Source organism: Pan paniscus, chromosome 12 (assembly GCF_029289425.2).
Source record: "Pan paniscus chromosome 12, NHGRI_mPanPan1-v2.0_pri, whole genome shotgun sequence".
NCBI lineage: Eukaryota > Metazoa > Chordata > Mammalia > Primates > Hominidae > Pan > Pan paniscus.
The window spans coordinates 113,638,974-113,666,354 of NC_073261.2; the positions used below are offsets into that span (position 1 = coordinate 113,638,974).

Consider the following 27,381-nt stretch of genomic DNA (forward strand, 5'->3'; position numbering starts at 1 on the left):
GGGCTTTCTGTACTGAGCCTCTCCATCTCTGTGCACATGAGAATGTATGGACAGGACATTGCCTTGGAAGAAGAAATAGTCTGTATCCTGAGATGCTGGGGGCCGCTAGGAAATTCAGCAGAACTATCCCGCCCCGCCCCTAGCCTTGATTGTTAGGCCCTTCTGAGGGTCTATAAATAGCACTGTTTATAACAGATATCTATAAATATACCTGTTATGAAATTGCAAACATCAACTTTTGTCTGCCATATATGCTCACATTCATTGATGGTCTGCAGCAGATAATTGTTGTAAATTAGGCATTATTGAATTTGAGAACTGCAAAGGAAACACTATTTCTTGAGTTGAACTATGCAAACAATACATCCTTACATCAGGGCACAGAGGCACTGTGGACTGATCATCAGCTCACCCTTCAAGGACACAAAAAGGAACAATCCCTGAGCTTCAATTTCCTCAACTGTAAAGCAAGAGGTGTGAGAGTCAGATTGGAGTCTCTGGGACCTCTCCTCCTTCCCTCAGCTTCTACTTCCCTTTCATTCTACATCATAGTGAAAATTCCAAATGTCACCTATCAGTGGGACTGTTCCCATCTTTTTAAAAGCCTTTGAAGTCAGGTGTTATGTCAGTATTGCTCATAGTTTGTTAGGAGCATTCATCTAGCATAGCGTTTCGTAGATAGAGAGGGTGAAATAAATCATTGAAGAAGGAATGCATAAATGACTGGAGGTGACAAGCAACACTAGGATGGGAGATGGTGATTTGGCAGGATTCAGACCTTCAGCTGACAGTGTGAATCATGCAAGTCCTGCTTCTTGCCAGCAATGTCCCAATGTCAGCAGAAGACAAACCCGAGCAGTGACATGACTCCCATGACCCATTCCTTCTTGAAGTATCAGCCAGGCCACTTCCTCCAGTCACATGGGATAGGCGCTGGGGTTGGGCTCCTCTCACATTCTTAGGAATGCAAGCTCTTGTCTTCCCAGGGACCCTCAAATATATGCCACATTGCTAATGTCCTCCAGGGAACGGCTATGGGAACAACCTCGGGCCTTGCAGGAAGGAAGAAGGTTCAGGGAAGGCCGTGACTCACAGTTATTTTAAGCTCAAGTTCTCTCAGTTCAAGCAGAGGTCACACTTCTTTCTTGGAGGCAGAGGAGCCCCAAACCTGGTGTGGGCTTTAATAGAAAGAACCGCCATCTTGGGCTTTTAAGAAGGTGGCCTCTGCCCCTGTTTCCCAACCCTGACTCCAGTGATGTCCTTGAGCTAGTGTCTTCTCTTCAATGAATTTTGGTATTTCAATCTTTAAAATTCATCTACTTAAAAATATTAATTAAGAACCTACTACATGCCTGGAATAGTACTGGGTGTTAAAGATAAGGCTGTTAAAAGGAAAAAAAAAAATCTGCTCCTAGGAAAAGTTTATTTTAGTGGGAGGAGACAAATAATAAGCAAATAAAAATATAGTATGGCAGGTGATGGTATATGCAGAAACAATAAAGCAGAGTTTGAAAAAGAATGCTGTATGGTGGCTCGTGCCTATAATCCCAGCACTTTGGGAGGCCAAGGCAGGAGGGTCACTTGAGGCCAGGAGTTCCAGACCAACCTTGACAACATAGTAAGACCCTTTCTTTATAAAAATAAAAAATAAAATAGGTGGCGTTAGGGGTAAGGGAAAGACATGCAAGGACTTTGGTGTTTTATATAGTCAGGTCAGGAAACGTTATTGGCATAGTGATGTGAAGGCTGTGAGGGAGTAAGCTAAGGAGATATGCAGAGGGAGGGAGCTAGAATGAGAGGCAGGGGAAGTGCATTCCAGGAAGTACACAGACTCCCAAGGCAGGAGCATAGTGGGGTGTTCAAGGAACAGAAAGCAAGTCAGCAGGCTGGAGAGGGACAAACCAGGAGAGGAGCCCCTGTGAGTCACAGTCAAGATGTGGCATTTTCTTCTGAGTGAGATGGCATGAAAGCCATGGGGGATTTTGGACAGCAGAATATAATAGACTACTGGGTCAAAGCAGAGAGATCAATTGAGAGAAGTAGGCAGATTCAGGTATTTGACAGGATGTGCTCATCAATTTAACATGGAGTTGAGAGAAAGAACAAAATTAAGTTGAACTTCAAGGTTTGGGGCCTGAGCAAATGAACAAAATATATATGAGATGTACTGGAACATTTGCATATATTGTTTTTGAGAAGTCTTTTATAAACTCAAATAGCCATGCTGGAGAGATAGTTGGATATCTAAATCCGGAGAACAGAAGGAATTCCTTGTCTAGTCATGACACCTTTCAGAATCAGGATATCTTGCCTGAACCACAACACACAGAAAATGACTTGTGTGACTATTTTCCCAGTTCTCCCAAGTATTATACATAAATTTAGTACCAAATGCATAGAAGTTAATTCTTCCCATGCAATGTGTGCCTTACAGTGATGGTTCTTGAGGTATAGCCCAGTACCCAGCAGCATGACATCACCTGGAACTTGATGAAAATGCAGATGCTTAGGTTCCACCACAAACTTCCTGAATCAGAAACAGGGGGGCAAGAAGTATGTAACCAAGCCCTCCAATTGATTTAGACCCCTGAATTAATGCCTAGGACACTGGTGCTTCATTTCTTTTGGAACCTGAATGAGGAAACCGAGAAACTATAAAATGATATGATTTGGTTTAGTGATACTCTGTAAAAGTCATTTCATCTACTGTACCTTCTTACAGGGCAAGAGACTTAAATATGTCATGGGCTTTCATGTACGGTACATCTCTAATCAGCTTTGTGCTTCCAAATGTGCACTTTAATGTTGGCTTGTCCAGACACATTGTCAATGGCAAAGACATAAATTACAACTGAGGTTAGCACTGGAGAAGGTGACTTGAAATATAGTCATAAGTATAATAGTAAAAAGAACTCATAATCTAGATTTTTTTTTAGAACTAATATACTCTATCATGAATTTGTCCATTGGTGAGTACATCTTTGGAGAAGTATGAAACACAGCTTTAAGCCATGAGTCTTGAATATTTTACACTAGTCTACAAATCATTTCCATTCTTAAGGGAATGATTTTAACCGAATCGGAGTATAAAATTCATTCATTCAGTTGGTATATATATGCTATATGCTAAATGCAAGGAAGGAAGGGAGGGAGGGAGGAAGGAAGGAAGGAAGGAAAAAAAAAGGGAAGGGAAGGGAGGAGAGGGGAGGGGAGAGGAGGGGAGGGAAGGGAAGAGAAAGGAAGGGGGAGGGAATTATCTAAGTCCCGAATTGCCTTAGTGTGGTTAGGTTTAGCAACTAGGCGTTATCAAAGCTCACTGCTGTGTGTTTCAACTCCAGCTTCCACAGATTCTAGCTGTTTTAACCTCCTGCAAAGTGTTTGGCTTCAATAGGTTTTGGTTTGCTTCATCTGACTAATGACAATAATGATAATATCTACTAACAATGAAGCTAAAACTTTCAGAGGGAACACAGTGAGCCATCATTAAAATGTTACATCTTTATAGGGCCATTTGTCTTGACATTGGTCATATTTGTAATTGCATATACATATTGTACTTTTACAAATGTATCATTCACAGTGGATAGGAACAACTCTAGAGTTTACAATCTTTTTATCAGGCATATCTGGAACAATATCTAGAACTTACTATGCATTCAATAAATAGGTTTCAGATAATGAATACATGAGTAAACAGGAACCCTGACTTACAGCATAGGACTACAGAACTGGGGAGAGAATCATGCTACAACTGCAGTCGAGGTATGTGCGAAGCGCCATCTGGCTCTGAACTTATTAAGGTGTTTGGATTTTTGAACTGCACCTCTTCAAGAATCTGTTTCCTCTTAATTGGGAGTACCTAAGCCTAAGCCATATTAGCCAATAGTTTGTAGTTATGCTTTTCACAACTTTCCAAGCGTGTTCATTGAAAATCAGGATGTAACTGAAGAGCACACGAACAGCAACAATTAAGACTTTATGAGTAACAGAAAAGCCAACTAAGAGCGACTCTGACCTAAGGGCCTTTCTTTTTACGTAAAAATACCTCTTCACTTACCCAGAAATCCAAAAGTAGCAGTCTAAGGATTGTTCCAGCATCTTGACGGTATTATAGAAGAACACATGACTTATCCCTCCACTCTGCCATCCACAGGATCTTGACGTCAGCTTTCAGGTCATTTGCTTCCTCCTGGTTACAAAATAACCATTTCAGCTCTCTGCATTAGGTGTTCCTTCAGCCTGATTTTTAATTGTATTATTTTAAACGTAATTTATACAGAAAAAGCACATAAAGACTAAATAAAGAACATAACAAAGACAATGTAACCACCACCCAAGCCAAGAAATAAACATTGCCAAAACACTTTACGCTATGGGTCTCTTCCGGTCCTCCTTCAGGACATAATCATGGTCCTAGTTTATGGAAACCCTTTGCTTGTGTCTCTTTAGAGATTTACCACTTATGTGGACATGGCCAAATGGTATGGCTTTGTAGTTTCCTCCGGTTTTATACCTCATTTAAATGGAATTATATTATATGTATGCTTTTGTAAACTGCTTGGTTTATTCAGCATTTATTTGGTAATTTTCACACATTTTATTTTGTAGAGTTGTAAGATAATCATTTTCATTACTGTATAGAATTTTATTTTAAGCATATACCACAGTCTGACTGGACTGTGTCTTGTTTGGGGCTGTTATAAGAAACAAAAAACAAACAACAAAAAAACAAATCGCCACTATGAGCATTCTTGTAACTTGCAGGTGATATTCTTCATCATGCTAAGGAACTTCTCTTCTGCACCTAATTTGTTAGAAGATTTATTTATTTATTTACTTAGAGAGGGAGTCTCTCTCTGTCGCCCAGGCTGGAGTGCAGTGGCGCCATCTCGGCTCACTGCAAGCTCTGCCTCCTGGGTTCACTCCATTCTCCTGCCTCCGCCTCCCGAGCAGCTGGGACTACAGGCACCCACCACCGCGCCTGGCTAATTTTTTGTATATTTAGTAGAGACGGTGTTTCATCGCGGTAGCCAGGATGGTCTTGATCTCCTGACCTCGTGATCCACCCGCCTCAGCCTCCCAAAGTGCTGGGATTACAGGAGTGAGCCACCGTACCCAGCGAGAAGATTTTTTTTTTTATAAATCTTGAATAAATATTAAATTTTATCTAATACATTTTACTGCCTCAAGATGATTATATAGTTCTTCATTATTTATTAATATAGTAAATTAGATTACTGACTTGCTACCTTTCAAAACACTTTGCATTCCTGTGTTAAACCCAATGTGATCATAATTCGCATCTTTTTAAATTTATCTGATGTCAAATTCAGCTTGCTGATTTGTTAACAATTTTTCATCTCATGAGTGAGGTTTGCAGTAAATTTACTTTCTTCTAATGTTCTCATTAGGTTGTGTATTATGGTTATGCTTTCCTGATAAAATTAACTAAGGAGTGATTCTTCTTTTTCTGTTCCCTAGAAGTTTACATTTGATTTCCATGTTACTTGAATGTAAAGCCAACTGAGCTTCAACTTTTCTTTTGGGGGTTTTTAACCATTAATTTAATTTGTTTAATGATATAAACCTATTTAGGTTTTTCTATTTTTCATGCACACTTTTGGCAAGTCCCTCACCCCACATACACTTCAATATTAAAAAGAAATATTTAAATGCATTGGCATAAAGTTGTTTGGAGTACGATCTTATTAACTTTTCAGTGTCTACAGGCTCCGTAGTAACGTTCTCTGTTTATTTACAACTTTGGTAATTTGTACTTCCTTTTTCTAAATCAGCCTCTGAGAATATTTTAAACTTTAATATTTTTGTTTAGTTTTGTTTTCAAATAACAAAGGTTATCGGCACAACCTTTCTCAATTTGAAATCCATGAGAGAATTAACTCCTACAGAGCATGATGTGAGTGGCCCTTTTCTCAGTTCTCCCAAGGATGGTACAGAGCTTTTAGCACTCCAGACGTACAGGGAAAAAAAGTTAACTCATCACATACAGCAGATGCCTTAGGACAGAGGTCAGCACACAAAGGTCCCTGGCTTGGACATCTGGCTCATCATCTGTTTTGTAAATAAAGATTTATTGGAAACATAAGATTCCACACTCAAATGCAAGGTTCCCTAATATAAAATCCAGCAAAAGTCAGAGGTTGCAAACAGGGGCCTGGGTTGTATTTTGTTTGGCTAACACATGGTTTCAAATACAGCAGCTTAAAAATTAGGGAAAAAATAAAGGTTTATTGAAACACAGCCATGATCATTTATTTACACATTGCCTGTATGGTTTCCACAGCATTTTCACACTGCAAGAGCAGAGTTGCATGGTTGTAACAGAGACCAAAGGCCTTATGGCCTGAAAGCCTAAAATACTTACTGTCTGGCCCTTTACAATAAAAGTTTGGTAGGTTTTCGCCTAGAAGAAAACCTAGGCAATACCATTCAGGACATAGGCTTGGGCAAAGACTTCATGACTAAAACACCAAAAGCAATGGCAACAAAAGCCAAAATTGACAAATGGGATCTAATTAAACTAAAGAGCTTCTGCACAGCAAAAGAAACTATCATCAGAGTGAACAGGCATCCTACAGAATGGGAGAAAAATTTTGCAATGTATCCATCTGACAAAGGGCTAATATTCAGAATCTACAAGGAACTTAAACACATTTACAAGAAAAAAAAAACAACCTCATCAAAAAGTGGGCGAAGGATATGAATAGACATTTCTCAAAAGAAGACATTTATGTGGCCAACAAACATATGAAAAAAAGCTCATCATCACTGGTCATTAGAGAAATGCAAATCAAAACCCCAATGAAATACCATCTCATGCCAGTTAGAATGGCGATGATTAAAAAGTCAGGAAACAACAGATGCTGGAGAGGATGTAGAGAAATAGGAACACTTTTGCACTGTTGGTGGGAGTGTAAATTAGTTCAACCATTGTGGAAAACAGTGTGGTGATTCCTCAAGGATCTAGAACCAGAAATACTATTTGACTCAGCAATCCCATTACTGGGTATATACCCAAAGGATTATAAATCATTCTACTGTAAAGATACATGCACACGTATGTTTATTGAAGCACTGTTCACAATAGCAAAGACTTGGAAACAACCCAAATGCTCATCAATGATAGACTGGATAAAGAAAGTGTGACACATATATACCATGGAATACTACTCAGCTGTAAAAAAGGATGAGTTCACGTCCTTTGCATGGACATGGATGAAGCTGGAAACCATCATTCTCAGCAAACTAACACGGGAACAGAAAACCATACACCGCATGTTCTCACTCCTAAGTGGGAGTTGAACAATGAGAACACATGGACCCAGGGGAGGGATAGCATTAGGAGAAATACCTAATGTAGATGACGGGTTGATGGGTGCAGCAAACCACCATGGCATGTGTATACCTATGTAACAAACCTGCACGTTCTGCCCATATATCCCAGAACTTAAAGTATATATATATACACACACACACACACACATATATGTGTGATCATATAACATATCATATATATGTTGTGATCAAACTTTTATATATATATGTATAAAAGTTTGCTGACCTTTGCCATAGGACATTCAGGCTTCATTGCCTTGTGGAGCTCAGGTTAAGAAGGATTGCTAGGGTATGCTTGCTTTCAATTGCCTTAATTTCTGCACGTTTATTTATTATTCCTCCCTTCTACTATCTTTAGATTTATTTTGTGGTTCTTTAAATTATTTCTTTTAACAGCTTTCTTGAGATAAAATTTATACATCATATAATTTATCCATTTGAAATGTTCAATGCAGTGGCTGGTAGTATATTCACAGAGTTGTGCATCTATCGGCACAGTAATTTTAGAACATTTTAATTACTCTCAGAGAAATGCTGCACCATATGCTGTCACCTCCCATTCCCCCTCCCCACACCCCTAGGCAACTACTAATCTGCTTTCTGTCTTTGTAGATTTACCTAATCTGTATGTTTCACATAAATGGAATCATACAATATGTGGTCTTTTGTGACTGGCTTCTTTCCCTTAACAAAATGTTTTCAAGGTTTATTCATGCTGTAGCACGTGTCACTAATTTATTTCTTTTCATTTCTAAATACAATTCCATTGTATCAATATCCACATTCTATTTATCCATTCACCCATTAATGGGCATTTGTATTGTTTCCAGTTTTTTGCTAGTACAAATAAAGTTGCTACGAATGCTCACGTGTAAGTCTTGCTATGGGCATATGTTTTTATTTTTCTTGGGAAAATACCTAGCAGTGGAATTGCTAGATCACATAATAACTCCATGTTTAACCATTTAAGGAACCGTAAAACTGTTTTCCAAAGTGACTATACCATTTTACATTCATACCAGTGGCATATAAAGATTCCAGTTTCTCCACAGCCTCACCAACATTTATTATTTTCTAAATTCTTGGTATTTATGTTTAACTCACTAAGTTTTAGCACTTCTTCTTTTCCAATATACATATTTAAGGAGATAAATTTCCCTCTAAGTACAGATTTAGCTACATTCTCACATTTTCTTATTTTTATGTTGTGTACTATTTTTGCTTAATTAAAAATATTCTTGAACATGTCTTATAATCTTCCTTTGACTCAGTGTTATCTAAATCTCAATTTCCAAATTTGTTATGAAAAGAGAAGATACTTTGCATGATTTAATACCGAAATTTGCTGAGGCTTATTTTATTGCCTAGTATATGTGTGATTTAAAAGAACACTTAATAATAATTATTAAATATGGTGTTTGGCATTTGTGCATTAAGGAATCATGACAATAACTCTTTCCTTCATATTAATCAAATATTATATAAATATGTTATATCATTACTGATTTTACCCCGCTTTTTCTATCAGTTACCAAAAAGGAAGTGTTAAAATTTCTAATCATATGCTTATTGATTATCTATTGACATTGATTTATCTATTTTACATGAAGTTATGTGTATATTGTTTTATATATTTTGAAGTGACAATTTAGTAATACTTAGTAATATGAATTAAACATAGGTTTCTAACTTTTAATATTTTGTCATTATTATTATTATTTTTGAGAAGAAGTCTGGCTGTGTCGCCCAGGCTGGAGTGCCATGGTGCGATTTTGGCTCACTGCAATCTCCACATCCCAGGTTCAAGCGATTCTCCTGCCTTGCCCTCCCAAGTACCTGGGACTACAGGCGCTTGCCACCATGCCCGGATAATTTTTGTATTTTTAGCAGAGATGTGGTTTCACCATATTGGCCAGGCTGGTCTCAAACTCCTGACCTTGGGCGATAGGCCCGCCTCAGCCTCCCAAAGTGCTGGGATTACAGTCATGAGCCACTGCGCTCAGCCTATTTTGTCATTAAGTAACCTTTATTACAATTAGTAAGGCTTCTTACTGCCTTAAAATCTTTTGATCTGTCTATAGATCAAAAGATTCTATATCTGTAATATAGATACACTAGCTTCCTCTTCATCACTGAATAGGACGTGTCATATTTTCCTGTTCTTTCACATGCAACTTTTCTCTATACCTTTTGTACGTGTCTATGAAACATTTTAAAGCAAATTTATTGTGATAATCTTTCTCTTTTAACTAGAGTGTTCATTTATATGGATTCAAATTTATTATATTGTAATTTTAAAATTTTTCTTAACCTTCAAAATTTAAAAATTTCTCTTTATTCAAACTTGGCCTATGTTTTTCTTTTCTTTTGCTTCTTGCCTATTTTTGGATCTTTCTTGTTAACGTATTTTTCCTCTACTATAAAGTTTGTATTTCTGAACAATTAACAGTTGACGTAACTCAAAATGGCTTAATGTGATGTGACTTCAATAGAGGGGCTATTTAAAAAGCAGTGGACAGAATTAAGGGAAACCAAAAAAACTGGGAAGGGGGGGCCCAGTTTCAACCCCCCAGCCTGAAGGGATGAGAGAAAAGAACAATTACTAGAACGCAAAGACAGAGAAGGCTGAGTAGAGAGGGCTGCCTGGCAGGAGCTGAAACCTTCACTCAGAGAAGCAGCCCGTCCATTCCAACCACACAAGGAGGCAGCCTCTCATGTCCAGCCTCCACCTCCTCATTCTCCTCCCTCCCTCTACTCTCCTGCTGGCGCTCCCCTTTGGCTGAATCCAGAGGCCAGAGGGCAAGGGTGCCCCTTGATGCAGTCCACAAAGATCACTCTCTCGAGGCACCAAGCAGGGTGCAGATGAGGGAAGAGTGGACCTGGAAAAGTTGGTAGCAAAAGGAAGCTCTCTAAGACACAGTTTTACACTGTTTCCATTCTTTTAGTGGAATTTCCTTTGAACTTACAGCAGGCATATCAACTCCACTTAGCTTCATCTAGAAATAATTAATACCTAGATAATGCAAGTTCCTTAAAACTGTTTAACTACATTTATTTCCCTGAAAACTTATAAATGATTATACATTTTGTATTTTAATGCTACTTTAAAAAATAATAACTAATTACACATACTATTGTTATAATAGGTAGTCAGGTAGATATGAGCAGGGCAGGAGAGAGACCCACCCCCCGCAAACCAGGGATGTCAGGCGGCCATCAGGCGATGGTCAGGCAGTTGTTAAACTGCTTCTCTAAAATAATAATTGGTAGCAGCCAGCACCAGGGAAAAACCGTCTCCCAGTAAATAGAAAGCACCTGAAACTGGTGATCAGCAGCTTCCCAATAAAATCTGAGGAGCTGGGCCAGTGGGCTCAAGCATGCGCACTAAGAGGCAAAATGGCAGAGTTTAACTGGTATATAAACATGACTAGTAAGGGGAAAAAACCACCAACCAGAAGTGAGCATGTGCACAGCTTCATTCAACACTGTGTGCATGCAGCCCTCCCCACGTGTTGGCAGGCCACTGGGCATGCGGACAGCCCACCTCAAGGGGAGAATTGGGGACAAGAGATGCAAAGCCCCGGAAACGTGCTAACCTATAAAACCCCAAGTCAAAGGTCAAAACCCATACTTGAATCTCTCAAGTTGCCCACTTGGCCCCTCTTCCAACTGTACTTTACTGCCTTTACTTCCTGCTCTAAAGCTTTTTTTTTTTTTTTTTCTTTTTTGAGACGGAGTCTCGCTGTCGCCCAGGCTGGAGTGCAGTGGTGCGATCTCGGCTCACTGCAAGCTCCACCTCCCGGGTTCACGCCATTCTCCTGCCTCAGCCTCCCAACTAGCTGGGACTACAGGTGCCCACCACCACGCCCAGCTAACTTTTTGTATTTTTAGTAGAGTCTGGGTTTCACTGTGTTAACCAGGATGGTCTCGATCTCCTGACCTCGTGATCCACCCGCCTCGGCCTCCCAAAGTGCTGGGATTACAGGCGTGAGCCACCACGCCCAGCCTCTAAAGCTTTTTAATAAACTTTCACTCCTGCTCTAAAACTTGCCTCCCTTTCTCCCTCTGCCTTATCCCCCTCAGTCAAATACTTTCTTCTGAGAAAGCAAGAATTAAGGCTGCTGCAGATCCATACATATTCCCTGTCACTAAGATACTTGGGTGCTACATATCCAAGTGACTCAGATGTGTTCCCTCGTGTTACACTACTAGTGTTCTATGCATCCGTCTTCCCTTAGTTTTACCCAGTCATTCATGACTCTCTTTGATCTTTCTTCCTTCCTTCCTGCATCTCGAATCTTTCATTTAGTAACAAGTTGTTTAAAATAAATCCTTGGGGCCAGGTGAGGTAGCTCACACGTGTAATCCCAGCACTTTGGGAGGCCGAGGTGAGTGAGGTTCCAAGTTCGAGAACAGCCTGGCCAACATGGTGAAACCCTGTCTCTACTAAAAATACTAAAATTAGCTGGGCCTGGTGGTGGGCACCTGTAATGCCAGCTTCTCGGGAGGCTGAGGCAGGAGAATCACTTGAACCTGGGAGGCGGAGGTTGCAGTGAGCAGATCATGCCAGTGCACTCCAGCCTGGGTGACAGAGTGAGTCTCCATCTCAAAAAAATTAAGAGATAAATAAATAAATAAATAAAATCCTTGGGAATTTTTATTATTGAAAACCCGGTTGTAAACTTTTTCAATATTTGTTTTTCTAAAAATGTATATTTTCTCATTTTTATTCTTAAAATATATTTTCACAAGGTATTGTCCTCTCTAATGACATAATTTTTTTTCTCTTATGCTTTCAGGACAACCTGTCTTTTATCTCACTGATTCAGTATATTTTTCTGGCTTTATGTTTGCTGTTTCACTACATTGCATCTTTTTATTTGTTTAACTGTAAAATATTCCTGGCTTCTGAAATCTGCAGGTCGTGTTTCCTCTTGCTTTGGGAAAATGCTCAATTTTTCTTCAAATAGTGTCTCTTCCTTCTATTCTCTTTTTCTCTAATTCGGAACAAACCTTAAACCATCTCTATATTTCTTTTCTCTCCTCCATATTTTGCATTTTTAATCTTTATATGCTTCATTCTGGAAAACTTCTGATCTATCTTTAAATTCACTTCTCACTATTTCAAATCTGTGTTCGATTTTAAAATTATCCTTCTTATAGTTTTCGTTTCAAGGTATGCTAATTGGTTCTTTTACAAAGCCACAATGCAACTTTTTGTAGTTTCCTTTTCCCTGCAGCTATTTCAAAGCTTTTCTGATACTTTTTCAAAGATTAATCATAGTTGCTACTGTTTCCTACATCTTGTAAATCCACCATTTGATTTTTTTGCAGCTATTTTTCTATTACATACAAGATAAAACACACCCATGCAACGTTGCCTTCCAAGAAAGCATCCCTAATAGATCCCTAATTATAAGCAACAGGTAGAAAAAGGTTAGCATCAGCCAAATCTTCTGCATACCTCTCATTCAAGGATGTATCCAGCAAAGTAACTCCTTTGAAATTAACCAATAATTATACAGGCTGAAAGTCAAGAAAAATAAGGATTGAGTTGAATAAACGTACATACTTAAGAATGGGAGAGACAAAAAGCCATTTTCAAGTAAACAAACCCAAACCCGAGTGATAATCCTAAACTGAAAACTCTTTTAGTAGGAAGGAGGAATGCTTTTAACAGTAAGTTAGTATTCATTAATCATCCACTATGGGTTAGACACTTTAATGCAAAATTAAATCATTAATCTATACTAAAGTACGGAATTTCTCCAGTTTATGAATAACAAAACCAAGGTTCAAATAATATAGATGATCTTCCCAGGGTTACACAGGAAGTGACAGATCTGAGTTTGGAAGCAAGATCTAAAAGCAAAGTTTACCATTTACTATTCCAAAGTTGAAGCTATCCACCTGAAAGGAGAGGAAAGATAAGGTAAAATTAAAATTATGAATTGCCTAAACCAGAATGGAGAGATTGGAAGATTAGAAGACAAAGGCAGAAAGGTATGCTGCCTGCTCCACCCGCCCCCAACGCTTTGCGGCTAATGCAGCAGCCTCAAACTCCTATGGCCTCTCACTCCCTCCTCCTGTTGGGCCTGGAAGACAGCTTCAAGAGGTCAGAAGCCTTTAGAATGAGAAAACATTAAGCATTTTGACACATTGCTCATTTTCTCCCTCCTAAGGATTCATATTTCAAAATGAACCATATTACTTGCTGACCCTTAGAGCCACTTCATACTAAATTTTATAAATGTGCAATCTCAGAATTATAAATTACTGAGGATGATGCTTCCCATTTTGTTGAATAAGTAGCAGACCCAGGGAGGTTTGATCACTTGCCTAAGGTCACACTGATGCATAGGAGTGTACTGGGACTCTCCCTTGCTTATTTGTCTGTCTAAACTTGTGGGTTTATTTGTTTTTCTAGAAGATCATGCATATTCAATTTAAAAGCGAAGTATTCCCAGCCTGTATATTTCTGAATATTTCAAAAGGTATACCCATCTTCAGTACAGTCTCCAGATGAAGGAAATTTTCCTTCTAGGGCCAGGTGATTTTTATTGTCTGTTTACTCCCCTCAGGACTTAGAAGTAAAAAGCTAAATACGTTGTTCTCAAGCTTCATTTCTTCCACTAAATTGCTTTGAAAACTCAGCTTCTGGTTCCTGGTTTATAATATAGATATTGCATAAACCATTTGATTTCCAAGGTCCTTCCTCTGTGATTACATGAGTTTAAATGCATCTCAGATTATATATATATAATTTCATACCAGGCATTGTGATAAGCAACTAGATTACAGAAATTACGTTCATTTTTTTGCTCTTGAGAAACTTGAATTCAGAAGAGAAAGGTAGATCTGAAAACATAATTTTCATAAAGTAAATTCAATGTTCTTAGGTAAAAAAAAAAAAAAAAAAAAAAGGTCTCATTTGTCTGTATTTGCCCCATTGAGTATTTTTATCTGTGATTAAAACTTCAGAGTAAGCCCCTAGAAAGCTCACTGGAGGCTACTGTATCCTGTTTCAACATATGCCAGTCATAAAATCCAAAATCTGTCTTTAAACCCACTTCTTTCAATGGGCTAAGGCTGGCCAGTTGGGTGTAGGGCGTGAATTTCGGACTGTAACAGGATGTTGCAAGTATTTTGTACACAATGACTTTAATATTTTAGTGGAGTGATGATCCCCATTGGGAAACTTCGGTCAACCTTTCAGCTGCTCAATGGCCAATCCCTCTATCAGCACCTCACAGTCAATGCAGACTACATGCTTACAGAAACTGCTTGTCTGGAAGTGGTGAGCTCATGTCGAAGTCACTGAAATGACTTCCAGGCAGTTTCCAGACTCCATAAACAAGAGTGCTGTTTTGGAGAAGGTTGTGCAATATCCATCATCACACCTTGGCTGGATCCAGGAGGAGGACCCACATGAGTCTTGCATGCTGCTACATTATAGAAAGATGTGCACACAAAACATCCCATAGCTAAAGTAAATCTAAATGATTTCACCCATCCTCTTTCATTTGCAGTGGGGAAACTGAGGCCCTGGGAATGGTTGTGACTTCTAAAGTCACATGGTAAGGCATGAGAGGGCCAAAACTATGAACCCTGTTATCTCATTCAAATTTGAGTGCTCTTTCCGAAATTCCACACGGTCACAGCTTCAAGAATGACTTCTCCATCTGTGGATTTCCCCAGAATTAAGAATTTAAAGAAGAAAGCTTTCAGCCAGAACTTAACTCTTCCTTTTTCTGCATCTCAACTTTTGCCTCAAACTCAAACATAGCTTTGCCCAGCACTGTTATTGATCCCACCTTCTATTCATTATGGATATTTGCACTGATTTTGATTTTTTAAATTTTGCATTCAAATCTTACTTATGTTGATTATTGAGTTTTTGGTGCCTCCCATATTGTGTCTGAGACAAGAGCCTCACCTCCCTTATCCTAATCCCAGCCCTGTGTCTAAGTTCCGTGGCATCTTCATGTAGAGTAGCAGGGAAGCAGCTGACAATTGACTCCCCTGGGGCACAAGGACTGAGGATGGAAAACTCATGGGACAAGCTGATAGAAAAGCTTCTGAGGAAGAGGCAGAAGATACCCCTGAGGTGGTCTCCTCCAAGACCACAAATACAGGTGCACACAAGGAGGAGCGCTTCCGGTCACAGGGCCGCCTGGCGTGGTATCTCCAACAGCCACTTTCAAAACAAACTTCTGCAAGAACTCCACAGATGGGAGGCGGCTCCAGGAAGTTGCCTCCAAATTCAGAAGGAGGGAGCTCCCATCTGTAAGAAAGTGGGGTGGTCTTCCCCAGATGTTTCTTTCACACATTGTCCCTGATGCACAAAAGGTAGTTCTAGAAGTCATTGGCCTCAATAATGGAGCCAAACCTAGTGTCTAGAGGAAGGTGCGCTGGGAAAAAGCAGGACAGAGGAAGGTATAGGTGCACAGGCAGGTAGACAGGCTGCCCCAGTGGCCACTGGGTGGACCTCGATTTGCCTGAGCTGGGAATGTGGCCACACAAACTCCTTTCTGCCTCTACCTCTTCACAGCCTGGGTGGAATCTTTTAAAGGTTCTGATTTCTTGTCTTTTCCTGCTAATGGATATGAGCTTCTTGAGGACAGCATCCATGTCTTACTCAACTCACTATTACCAGCTTAGAACTAAATAAATGATCAATATGTAGGCTGAAGGGAGAAAAGAAATTAGTTTGTCCAAATTTTGTCTATGAAGACCCAGAAAGTAAAAAATATTTTCAGCTTTGAAGGACATAGAGTATCTCTCACAACTGCTAACTTTGCCGTGTGGCCTGAAGGCAGCCATAGACAATGGCAAATGAAAGTGTGTGGGTGTGTTACAACAGACCTTCATTTATTGGCACCGAAATTCAAATTTCATATAATATTCAAGCATCACAAAATGTTATTATTGCTTAGATTTTTTTCAACTATTTAAAAATAATGTAGAAACACTTTTAGCACATGGATTATTTTGTCAATCCCTGAGTTAAACCAACAAACTTTGTCCTCTCCATTACCATCAAAAGCTATTCTTATATTTCAGTCCCAATGTAGGCCAAAGGCCATCTTTTTCAGAGAATATGGAAGTTTAATAAAGTCAGAATCCCTAGGAAAGGTAAATAATTAGAAAGTAAAGAGTAAAATGTGCTCATCTGTGAAAGGAATTATAAACATAAGGATAGAAAGACCAGGAAAAGAGACATTCCTTCATGCAGTTTTGTTGGGTGATTAGATTATTTTTGTGGTATTTTCTACTTTTTTGGAGTATACTGATTTTTTTGTTTTCTGGTTTTTATTGTTTCTATTTTTTTGTTTCTTTTGGTTTATTTGTTTGTTTGCAAGCAAAACTTGTCAGAACAAAGGAATTTCATTAATTCAATGTCTTTCTCAAGCAAATAACATAATAATTCACTACACAGAGCTTTAAAGTTTATAAAGTAAATTATTTTCTCATAACCCTTCCAACAGCTCTATGAATTATACAGAACCAATATTGTTAGTAGTATTGCTAAGTTATGGATAAAGACTGGAGAGTCTTAAGTAACAGATAAAACTGACCCAAGTAGCAAATAGTTGGGTTGGTATCTAGTCCTCAGAACTGCAGTTGAGTTTGGTACCAGGAGAGAGGCACCAACAATTACAGAGCATTGTGAAAGGTACAATAGCCAGCAGTGCTGCCAACAATGGCATATGTAAGAGTGCCGGTCTCAGTGATATATGATGGGAACTAACTCCATTGAAAGGGGAGCTGCTGGTCCCTAGCCTACAGATGTTTGTGGTACTGAGGTAGCAAGTACCACAATTTGGAAAATAATAGACACAAATTGCACAGATGGATAGAGTTTCTAAAGTTTTCAAGTCCCTCCATATTCCAACAAATTGAATAGGCCAAGAAATAAATAGCTAATGCATATCTAAAGTGAGCAGTACCTCATAGAGCACTGACATAGCCAAGGGGAAACATTTTCCAAAAGCAGCCAGATATGGAACAGCCTGTCCTTTAGGGGTGTGTGTGTGTGTGTATGTGTGTATGTGTGTATGTGTGTGTGTGTGTAGCATAGCTTGAGAACGCTCAGTGTAGAGCTGCAAAGATAATAGCTGTAAATGTTTACTTTAAATGTTCTTTCCCCAAGGTTTCTAAACCCTATGAAATAAGGATGCTAAAGGCATAATTATTTTAACTCACATTGGTCTAGAGGAGAGCTAGTCACTCACTCCTTGCTATCTGACCCTGCAACTCCTAATTGGTATAAACTAACATCATGTCATATTAAATATTTATTGTGCCAGCTCATCTGTGTCTCCAAAAAGTAAGCAAGGAAGCCCTAAGCTAGAATTCTTTTCATCCTGGAGGCTATCCTGTTTCTCTGGCTTTAAATTTCTCTTCTCTCAGCACAGGGATCTGAATTTAATCGTGAGAAATAAATCTTTAATTGGAAGTTGTGTTGACTGGAGGATTCACTGAAGTAAGCAAGGACTTCAGCTTACTGATCAGTCTGAACTTGATTAGGAATTCCACCGCGCAAACTGAATACCATACCGTAATCAAATAGTCATCCTAACTTTGACCAATAAAATATGTATTCATAACAATAAGAGTTACAAGTTTTGTGGCTCCACTACGTGTCAGGCACAATGTTTGGTGCTTTATAGAATGAGCTTTAACCCTGACAATGAGTCTATAACATAGCCAACATCGTGAAGAGTTTAAGTGCAGGGACGCTGAAACCAGGCTGCCTGGTTGGAATCCTGGCTCTATGATCTTGGAAAAGAAGGGCTAATAACACTACTAGTTTACTCACTGTGGCAGGTTGAATGGTGCCTCCACGAACCCCCAAAAATATATGTCCATATCAAATTCCTGGAACCTATGAATGTTACATTATTTGGAAAAAGGGTCTTTGCTAATGTAATTAAGAATCTTGAGATAAAATCCTGGTTTACCCAGATGCTGAAGTGTCCTTATAAGAGAATTGCTGAGAGAGATTTGAGACAGACAAGAAGAGAGGAGGAGGCATTGCGATCACAGAGGCAGAGATTAGAGTGAGGTGGTCATGGTGTCATGTGTCAAAGAATGCTGACAGCTAGCAAAAGTTAGAAGAGGCAAGGGATGAGCTCTCGCCGAGTGCTTCCTGAGGGAGCGTGCCCTTGTCGACACCTTGATTTTGGTCTTCTGGCCTCCAGAATGAAGAGAGAATAAACTCCTGTTTATAAGCCACCCAGTTTGTGCTAATTTTACAGTAGCCCCCAGAAAGTAACACACTCTTAAAATCACTGTAAATATTGAATGAGTAAATATATGTAAAGCACTTAGAACAGAAACTGACACGTTGTAAATGCTAAAAAAAAAAAATTCAGCTATTGTTGGTATCATTCCCATTTTAATGATTAGAAAATAGATGTTTATACTAACAGTTTTCACAAATGGGATACAGTAAAAACATTTAAAACTGGTTTACATGATTATAAACCCAGGTTAGAAGGATTCTCAAATGTATGTTTCCAGCTCAACTTCTTGATGAAAACAACAAACCCAGTGAAAATAACTGAAAGACTGGAATTCAGATGGCCAGAGTGGAGCAACCATTTCAACACCCAAGATATTTGCTAAAGACTACAAAAGGTTTGTAATTTATTACTTGGCTAAACTTGCCCCATAGTAAAGAGTCTCTCGACCTGCCTGATGAAAAAATAGTTTCAACATAATCCATTTGATCTACATGTCACTAAATGATCTTACCAGATAAACTTTAACACTCTTGAAAGGAAGACAAAAAATACGGCAATTTTTTAATATTTAGCAATAAAGTTATTAGATACAAAACAAAGCAGAAAAATATGACCAAATATGTGAAAATGGAGGAGAAGATGGCATTAGCAGACAAAGGTTTTAAAGCAGCTCTTATAAATATGCACATGGATAAAAATTAAGCATAATCATAGTGAGGCTTCAGACAGAACCAAATGGAAGTCCTCGAGATGAAACAAAATTATCTGAACTTTTGGAAAAAAAAAACACTCTCTGGAATTAATAGAATATCAGTCAATGTAGATGAAAGTGACTGAACTAAATACAGAAAATTGAAAGTATTCTTCGACTTGAATCACAGAAAGAAAAAACACTTAAATAAAGTAATTTTGCCATTATAATCTGTATGAGAGTAAAAATCAGTCTAATGTGTTAACTGTCATCCCAGCTAAGGAAGGGGGATTAGGAAGAAAATCTGAAGAAATAGTGGGCAGAATTTTTCCAGATTTGATGAAAATTATAAAGTCAGAGACCCAAGAAATTCAACAAATACTAAATAGTATAACCCCAAATAAAATCACATAAAGGCATATAGTAATTAGAATTTTACAAATTGGTGATGAAGAAAAAGTCTTAAAAAGCAGCCAGAGAGAAAAACACACTTTGCATATAAGGAAATGAGTTTAAGATATTCTACAGATTCCTTGTCAGTTAAAAAAATAAAAAAAGAAAGAAGAAGGAAGGAAAGGAGAGACAGAGAGAGAGAAGAAAAGAAATGAGAAAGAGAAAGAAAAGAGAGAGAAAGAAAAGAAAGATGAAGAAAGGAAGAAAAAGGAAGGAAGGAAGGGAAGGAGGGAGGGGGGAAGGAAGAGAGAGAGAGAGAGAAAGGAAAGAAAGAAGAAAGAGAAAAGGAAGGAAGGAAAGAGAAAGAAAGGACATAATGGAGTTGCATTTTTTAAATGCTGAAAAGAGAAGAAGGAGAAAGAAGAAGCAAAGAAGGGGAAAAGATAAGGGAAAAATTAACAGTTAACATGAAATTTTATTATACTCAGTGAAAATATCTTTCAAAGAAAGGTTGAAGCCAGGTGCAGTGGCTCACAGCTGTAATCCCAGCACTTTGGGAGACCAAGGCAGGCGGATCATGAGGTCAGGAGATCAAGACCATCCTGGCTAACACAGTGAAATCCCATCTCTACTAAAAATACAAAAAATTAGCCAGGCACGATGGTGCATGCCTGTAGTTCCAACTACATGGGAGGCTGAGGCAGGAGAATCATTTGAACCTGGGAGGCGGAGGTTGCAGCAAGCCAAGATTGCGCCACTGTATTCCAGCCTGGGTGACACAGCGAGATTCCATCTCAAAAGAAAAAAAAAAAAAAAGAAAGTTTGAAATAAAGACTTCTTCTGATAAATAAACCTGGAAGAATTGTCAAAAGCAGTGTGAATGTTACAAGAAATGTTAAAGGGAGTTCTTCATGATGATGAAGGAAAAGTATCTCAGTTAGAAGTTTGAATCTATAGAGTGGAAAGAAGAGTGCAAAAAGTGTTAAATATATGTTTTGTTTTCTCCTTTAAAGACTTTCATATGAAAGACTGGACTACTTGAAGCAAAATTTATTACATCATTGGACTCATAGAATATATAAAAATAAAATGTGTGGAGAAAGTAGCACAAAAGATGGACAAAGAAAATGGAAACTTACTGTTGTAAGGTCCTTGCATTGTCTGTTAATTTTATAGAAGTCTCTGAAGATAGAGAGTGATAATTTAACCATGCTTTGTAAATCTTAGAGCAAGCTCTAATATATGAGACAAATATTTTATCTCTAATAGTACAGATGTAATGAAATACTATTAATACTAAATCTAATGCAGAAAAAGAGGTAAAAGACAATTAAAATTTGGTGGACATCAGAAAACAAATATACTAAAATTCAGTAATATCAATTGGGCTAAATATTTAAAGCAGAAAAGCAAAGATGATCACTTTTCCTTTAAAAAAAGTAAGACCTAAAAATCAGGGAGATTAGAATATGTTTTGAACTAAATGATAATAAAAACACAAAACATGAAAATTGTGAATTCAGCTAAAGCAGTGTGTCAAACCTGCCAGGTGTTTAGGAGGTCAATTAGGACATGAGTCCAAATGAAGGAGTCATCAAGCCTTTGGGTACTTCTTACTAAAATGCCTGGTGTTCAGTCTAGGTCCTCCCACTTGCTGCATAGAAAGCCAATCACTGAGACACTGAGTATTGCCAGAGAAGAAGGCTTTATTTGAGTGCTGCAGCCAAAGAGAATGGGAGATTAGTCTCAAATCTGTATCCTCACCCAACTAAAATTAGGGGCATATATAACAGGGAAGAAATGTAACTATGTGTGGGAAAACAGGAATTAGGGAGGTAAATGAAGGGGAGTTGGTAAACAGGCAACAGGTGGTTAGTTAGGCAGTCATGACGGGTGAGCAGTCTGATGTCTCATTGTCCAGATGCTGTGATCTGGTGAGTTTCAGCTCCTTGATATTACTTGGCAGGGCTTATGGTTGGTTTCCTAAGAAAGGAACCCAGAGAAGTCAAAGGTAAATTTCTCAAGTTTTAAGACTAGGAGGGTCAATTTCTATGTTTATTCAAAAGAAACCATAAACATGAGTTCTATGTGACAATAGAGCCAGTTTCACTCTTACTGTGATGTATTATAAGATAAGCAAGGGGCCAAAATTTAAAGAGGTGCTAGGTCCCCACTGTTCCAGTTTGCCCTTTGGAATGGCATTAGGCAAGGGTCAGGTGACATGAAGTGGAGGCAAGGGAAATTGTCTCACTGCCAAGGAGCTCTGAACAAAAGTTTCCTGCCATTCTATAGACCTGGGATAGGAGGAGAGGGATAGAAAGAAAAATTAGAACTGTAAAAGACTGAATCAGGGGGAAAAATGTTTTAGTCAAGTCTCCCTGATAAGTCTCAGTACAGGTGACTAAAAGCATCTCAGCTGAAACCCCATGGTAAGAAGTTTTCTGAATGGAGGCACCTGGGCTAGGAATACCATGATGTGTATGAGTATGACTGGGCCCAGAGGGCTTGAGTTCTGGACTGCAACTGTCCTCAGAAACTGCAGTGCACTGACTGTGTACCAAGACTGCTGTGGGGATGGTAACTGTTCCCTGTGAGGTGTGTCAGTTGAAGCCTTTGTAATTGTCAGTGTTCAGGCCCGAAGAATCATATGTAGGGTTTTAGCCTGGAGTTGGACTTCTCACAATGCTTAGAGGAAATTATAGCTTAAAGTGTTTATATTATATGATTAAAAAGATCTAAAACCAATGTTCTGAGCTTCACCTTAAGAGTACAGAAAAAAAAGAGCAAGTTATGCCCAAATAATAAGGAAGAAAAAAAAGAAAGAAAATAGTGGAACCCAATGAAATAGAAATGGATAAGCAAGAGAAAAAACAACAATAAACCAAAGTATTTTGGCATTAAAAGATTGATAAAATCTATAAAATTTCAGCTACATTAATAAAGAGAAAATGAGACAACATTTATTAGCAATATCAGTAATGTAAGAGGGGACATCACTGGAGATTACACAGATGTTAAAATTACCAAAATTGCAACAGAAATACTTGTTCTGTAACTGGCTCTGTTACACGTGTTGAGAGGATACAAAATTGGGTAAGACAGGATGCCAGATGTTAGGGGCTCAAAATTTGGCAGGATATAGACACAAGTACAACTGAATATATAGAAATACCTTGATTTATGGTATTGTAGAGGTTGACTATCTCAATTATTATATATAGAAGTTGAAAAAGGCTAGCAGAAGATGAATCATGAGACCTAAATTTTGTAGAGTGTGTATTACACAAAACTGGGCAAAAGAGTTATCCACATCAAACAGACTGCTTGAGAAAAAGAGCAGAGCCTAGAGAACATCTTACATTGTTTCATAACTGATTCGGCACATGTGTTTGGAATGTTTGATGGTGGGTGAATTACCGCCTCCTAACAGGTCTTTCTGCTTCCACTCCTATTCTTGTTACAGTCTACATTAGTTATCTGTTGCTGTATAACAAATTACTTAACAATGTACAGACTTAAAACAAGCACTTAATATCTCATAAATTCCATAGATCAAGAATCTGGGCCTGGGCCGGGCGTGGAAGCTCACACCTGTAATCCCATCACTTTGGGAGGCCAAGGTGGGTGGATCAGGAGGTCAGGAGATCGAGACCATCCTGGCTAACATAGTGAAACCCCGTCTCTACTAAAAATACAAAAAAAAATTAGCCGGGCATGGTGGCAGGTGCCTGTAGTCCCAGCTACTTGGGATGCTGAGTCAGGAGAATGGCGTGAACCCGGGAGACAGAGCTTGCAGTGAGCTGAGATTGCGCCACTGCACTCCAGCCTGGGTGACAGAGCGAGACCCTGTCTCAAAAAAAAAGAAAAAAGGAATCCGGGCCTGCCTTAATTAAGCACGTATGACACAGGGTCTCTCAAAAGACTGCAATCAAGATATTCCCCAGGGCTGCAGCCATCCCAAATCTTGAATAGGGAAGGATGCACTTTCAACCCTCTCAACAGCTGTGGGCAGGCTCGGTTTCTCTCTGAAAGTAAGTGGCTGGAGACATCACTTCCTTGCCTGGTGGACCTCTCCTTAGAGCTAGCCACAGTGTGACAACTTGCTTCTCCCTGCCCTTAGAGTTTTCCGTGGAAGGGAGAGAGATTGATATTGAAAGAGAAAGAGAAAGCAACACAGAACTCACAATCTTTTTTACTAAATGACATCCATTACTTTCACTATATTCAATTTACAACAAGTAAGGCACTAGATCCTGTCTTTATTCAACAGGATGGGATTACACAAGGGCATAAAAGCCAGGAGGTATGAATCATTGGGAACCGTCTTAGAGGCTGCCTGCAGAAGACTGCTCTCTGCCTCTCAGTGATTCATGTCCCTCCCAAATGCAAAATATTGCCTCTCAAGGTGCTCTAAACTCTTACTCCATTGCAGCACTAGCTCAGAGTCTAGAATCTCATCATTTGGGTCAGGTTCATTTATGTCTGAGACCCCTTCAGGTATTGTTCAGTAAGTACATCTCTTCAAGTACAGTTCTTCTCAGTGTATAAGGTTATCTGTCCCCACACAGCCAACAGATAATGGTGAAATGAACAAGGGATAGCCACCATAAACCCTCTTTTCACAAAGGGGAAAAACAGGAAATACAGAGAAGGAATTAGGATATCTAATCAGGCAAATGGTCATAGTTTGTTAATTAAGTCTCAATCTCTGGGAGTGATTATCTATGGCTTTCATCTCTATTCTCTGGACTCTTACCTCCCTGTTCCCAGCTGCCCTTCCTTTTTTGTCAAAGTTAGCACATATTTGAAACAGAGTAGTTTTATCAGCCTGCTTCCTGCCAGAAAACTAATGGGGAATCCAAGAAACACTTTTTGATTTTATACTGGCAATATCCTTTCAGTTCAAGCTGAAGTATTTATATTGTTTTATCAAAAACAATTGGCATCCTGCAAACATCATTGATATTTTCTTCATTAGACAAAAGCCACACCCACAAATCTTATTAAGATCCATATTTTTTTTCCTATCTTGGGCTGTTGGTGAGATGGCTGGGGCACAATGCCCTTAGGCTTCCTAGAGACCCTGTAGTTCAGTTTGAGGTAGGAGGTGGTACTCAACTCTGGAGTCAGGGCTCAGATACTGGACCAGATTGAGGACTAGCTAAAACAGGGAAGAGGCAAAAGCAGCTCTCTGTAAGACATGCCCACCAGTGCCATGTCAGTTTACCATTGCCATGGCAACACCTGGAAGTTACTGCTCCTTTCCATGGCAACAACCCAATGACCCAGAAGTTACCACCCTTTTACTAGAAATTTCTGCATACTCTGCCCCTTAATTTGCATATACTTAAAAGCGGGTATAAATATGATTGCAGAACTGCCTCTGAGCTGCTACTCTAGGCATACTACCTATGCAGTAGCCCTGCTCTGCTAGGATTAGTACCTCCACTGCTGCTGTGCACAGCTGCTTCTATAAAAGTTGCCGTCTAACACCACCAACTCACCCATGAATTCTTTCCTGGGCAAAGCCAAGAACCCTCTCAGGCTAAGCCCCAATTTTGCAGCCCGCCTGCCCTGTGTCAAGTTGAAAGGCTCTGTGATGTGCAACCTTGATCTCTTCAAATGGATTTTTATGTGATGGATACTTTGAGGTGCCACACTTGATCTTTCAGACATCCTAATGATAAGCCTGACAGTCCCACTTTCAGCCTTACCTGTAGATTACATTTTCCTGGCAGTGCTATGGTTCTGAACTTTGCTTGGAAGCCATGTATTAATTTTGGCATCTTTTGGTGTCTGAAAAAGCTAATAATTTTTAAACCATCCAGTCCTGGCTCCTTTAAGTTTAATAGTTGTTTCCTCAATTTATCTCTCTCCTCTCACCTTTTACTTTAAATAGCAAAATAAAAGCAGGCAATACCTTGAACGCTTTGTTTGGAAAGCTTATTAGCTAAATGAAAAAGTTCCTTACAAACATCTGCTTTCCACATAACTTCAGGTGACAGTGTTACTAAGCTTTCTGCCACTACATAACAAAGAAACAAGGATTGCCTTTCCTCTAGTTTTTAATAACATGTTCCTCTTTTCCTTTTGAACCCTCACTGGAAACATTTCAAAGTCTATATTTGCACTAACAATCTGTTAGTGCAAGCAATTTAGGATTTCTGTAACATGTTCTTCAAAATCCTTTCAGTCTCTACCTTCTGCCTGTTTCTGAAGCCAACTTCACATATTTAGATATTTTTAAAGTGCATCCCACTCCTGATACCAATATCTGTTATTAGTTATCTACCTCTGTGTAAAACATTACCTCCAAACTTAGCTGCTTAAACAATACCTAATTTCTATCTCACATATTTCTATGGGGTAGTAACTAGACATGGCTTGGTGGAGCAGCTCTGACTCAGGGTCTCTCCCAAGGTTAGAAATTGAAGTGTCACTGTAATGGTAGTTATCTTCAGGCTCAATTAAGGGAGGATCTGCTTTTGATATGGGCCAAATTGTGTCCCCAAAAGGCATATGTTAAAGCCCTAACCTATAATACTTCAGAATGTTACTGTATTTAGAGATAGGGCATTTAAAGAGGTAATTAAGGTCAAATGAGGCCACAGGGTGGGGTCCTAATTCACTATGACTGGTGCCTTTATAAGAAGAGGGAAAGACAGGAGAGGCTCACATGCACTGAGGAAAGGCCACGTGAGAACATAGAAGAAGCAGATGTCTGTAAGCCAAGGAGAGAGGCCCCAGGAGAAACCAACCCTGGCAACACCTTGGCCTTGGATTTCTAGTCTCCAGAGAAAATAAATTTCTGTTGTTTAAGCTATTCAGTGTGTGGTATTTTGTTATGGCAGCCCAAGCCAACTAATAAAACTTCCAGGCTCACTCACATGGCTGTGGGCAGTGATTGTAGACTGCTGTTAGGAAGGGACATTTTTTTCTTTGTTAGGTAAGCCTTTCCATAGGGCAGCTCACAACATGAAACCTGCCATATGTGCATGTATGACAGAGCAAAGGAAGAGAAGGACCAGGAGAGGAAAAGAGAATAAGAGAAAGAGAGAGATGAAAGCCAAAGTCTTTTCACAACCTAATATCAGAAGAGATATCTCATTTATTTGCTGTTTTCAGTTAATTAGAAGTGAGTCAGTAGGTCCAGTCAACTCTCGAGGAGAGAGGATTACACCATGGTGTGAATATATGAAGGTGAGGATATCGTTCAGTTTATTGTCCACAGAAAGGCCAAAGTAAACTCTTTAAAAATGGCAATCATGTTCCTCCCAGATTGAAAAGTGGATCATAACTTTCTATGGTCCTCCAATAAAACCAACACTTCCTTTTTCTGTGGTTTTAAGACATGTCATGATTAGACTTCTTGCTCACCTCTTTAGCTTACTAACTGCCCTCCACCATATCACCTTTTTTTACATTTTTATTCTTCAAACATATTTAATTCTTCCACAACTCTGGAAATTTGCCTTTGCTTCTCCTTCTGCTTGGAGAGATCATCCTCAGATGTCCCCAGAAATTACCTCCTTTCTATTAGTCAGGTCTCAATATCACTTCCTGAGAGTGACCTTTGCCAGATATCCTCAGGTTGTTACACTGCCCCTGGGCACTTCTTATCACATTACCTAATTTCATTTTCTTCACTTGCCTATTTACTTGTTTATTGTTAGGTACTTCCACTGGAATATA

General features: G+C 39.0%; 1 long non-coding RNA gene across 4 annotated transcripts in view; it reads left to right on the forward strand.

Annotated features, from left to right (window-relative positions):
* LOC100994577 (uncharacterized) overlaps nt 1-27,381 on the forward strand; it is a 189,327-nt gene that overhangs the window by 41,281 nt on the left and 120,665 nt on the right. For 2 of the 4 annotated variants that reach the window (XR_010109313.1, XR_008624420.2), the window contains exon 3: nt 18,883-18,999. The exons of the other annotated variants lie outside the window; for them this stretch is intronic. This is a non-coding gene — a long non-coding RNA (uncharacterized LOC100994577). The remainder of the gene's footprint in view (nt 1-18,882; nt 19,000-27,381) is intronic. 4 annotated transcript variants of the gene reach the window in all.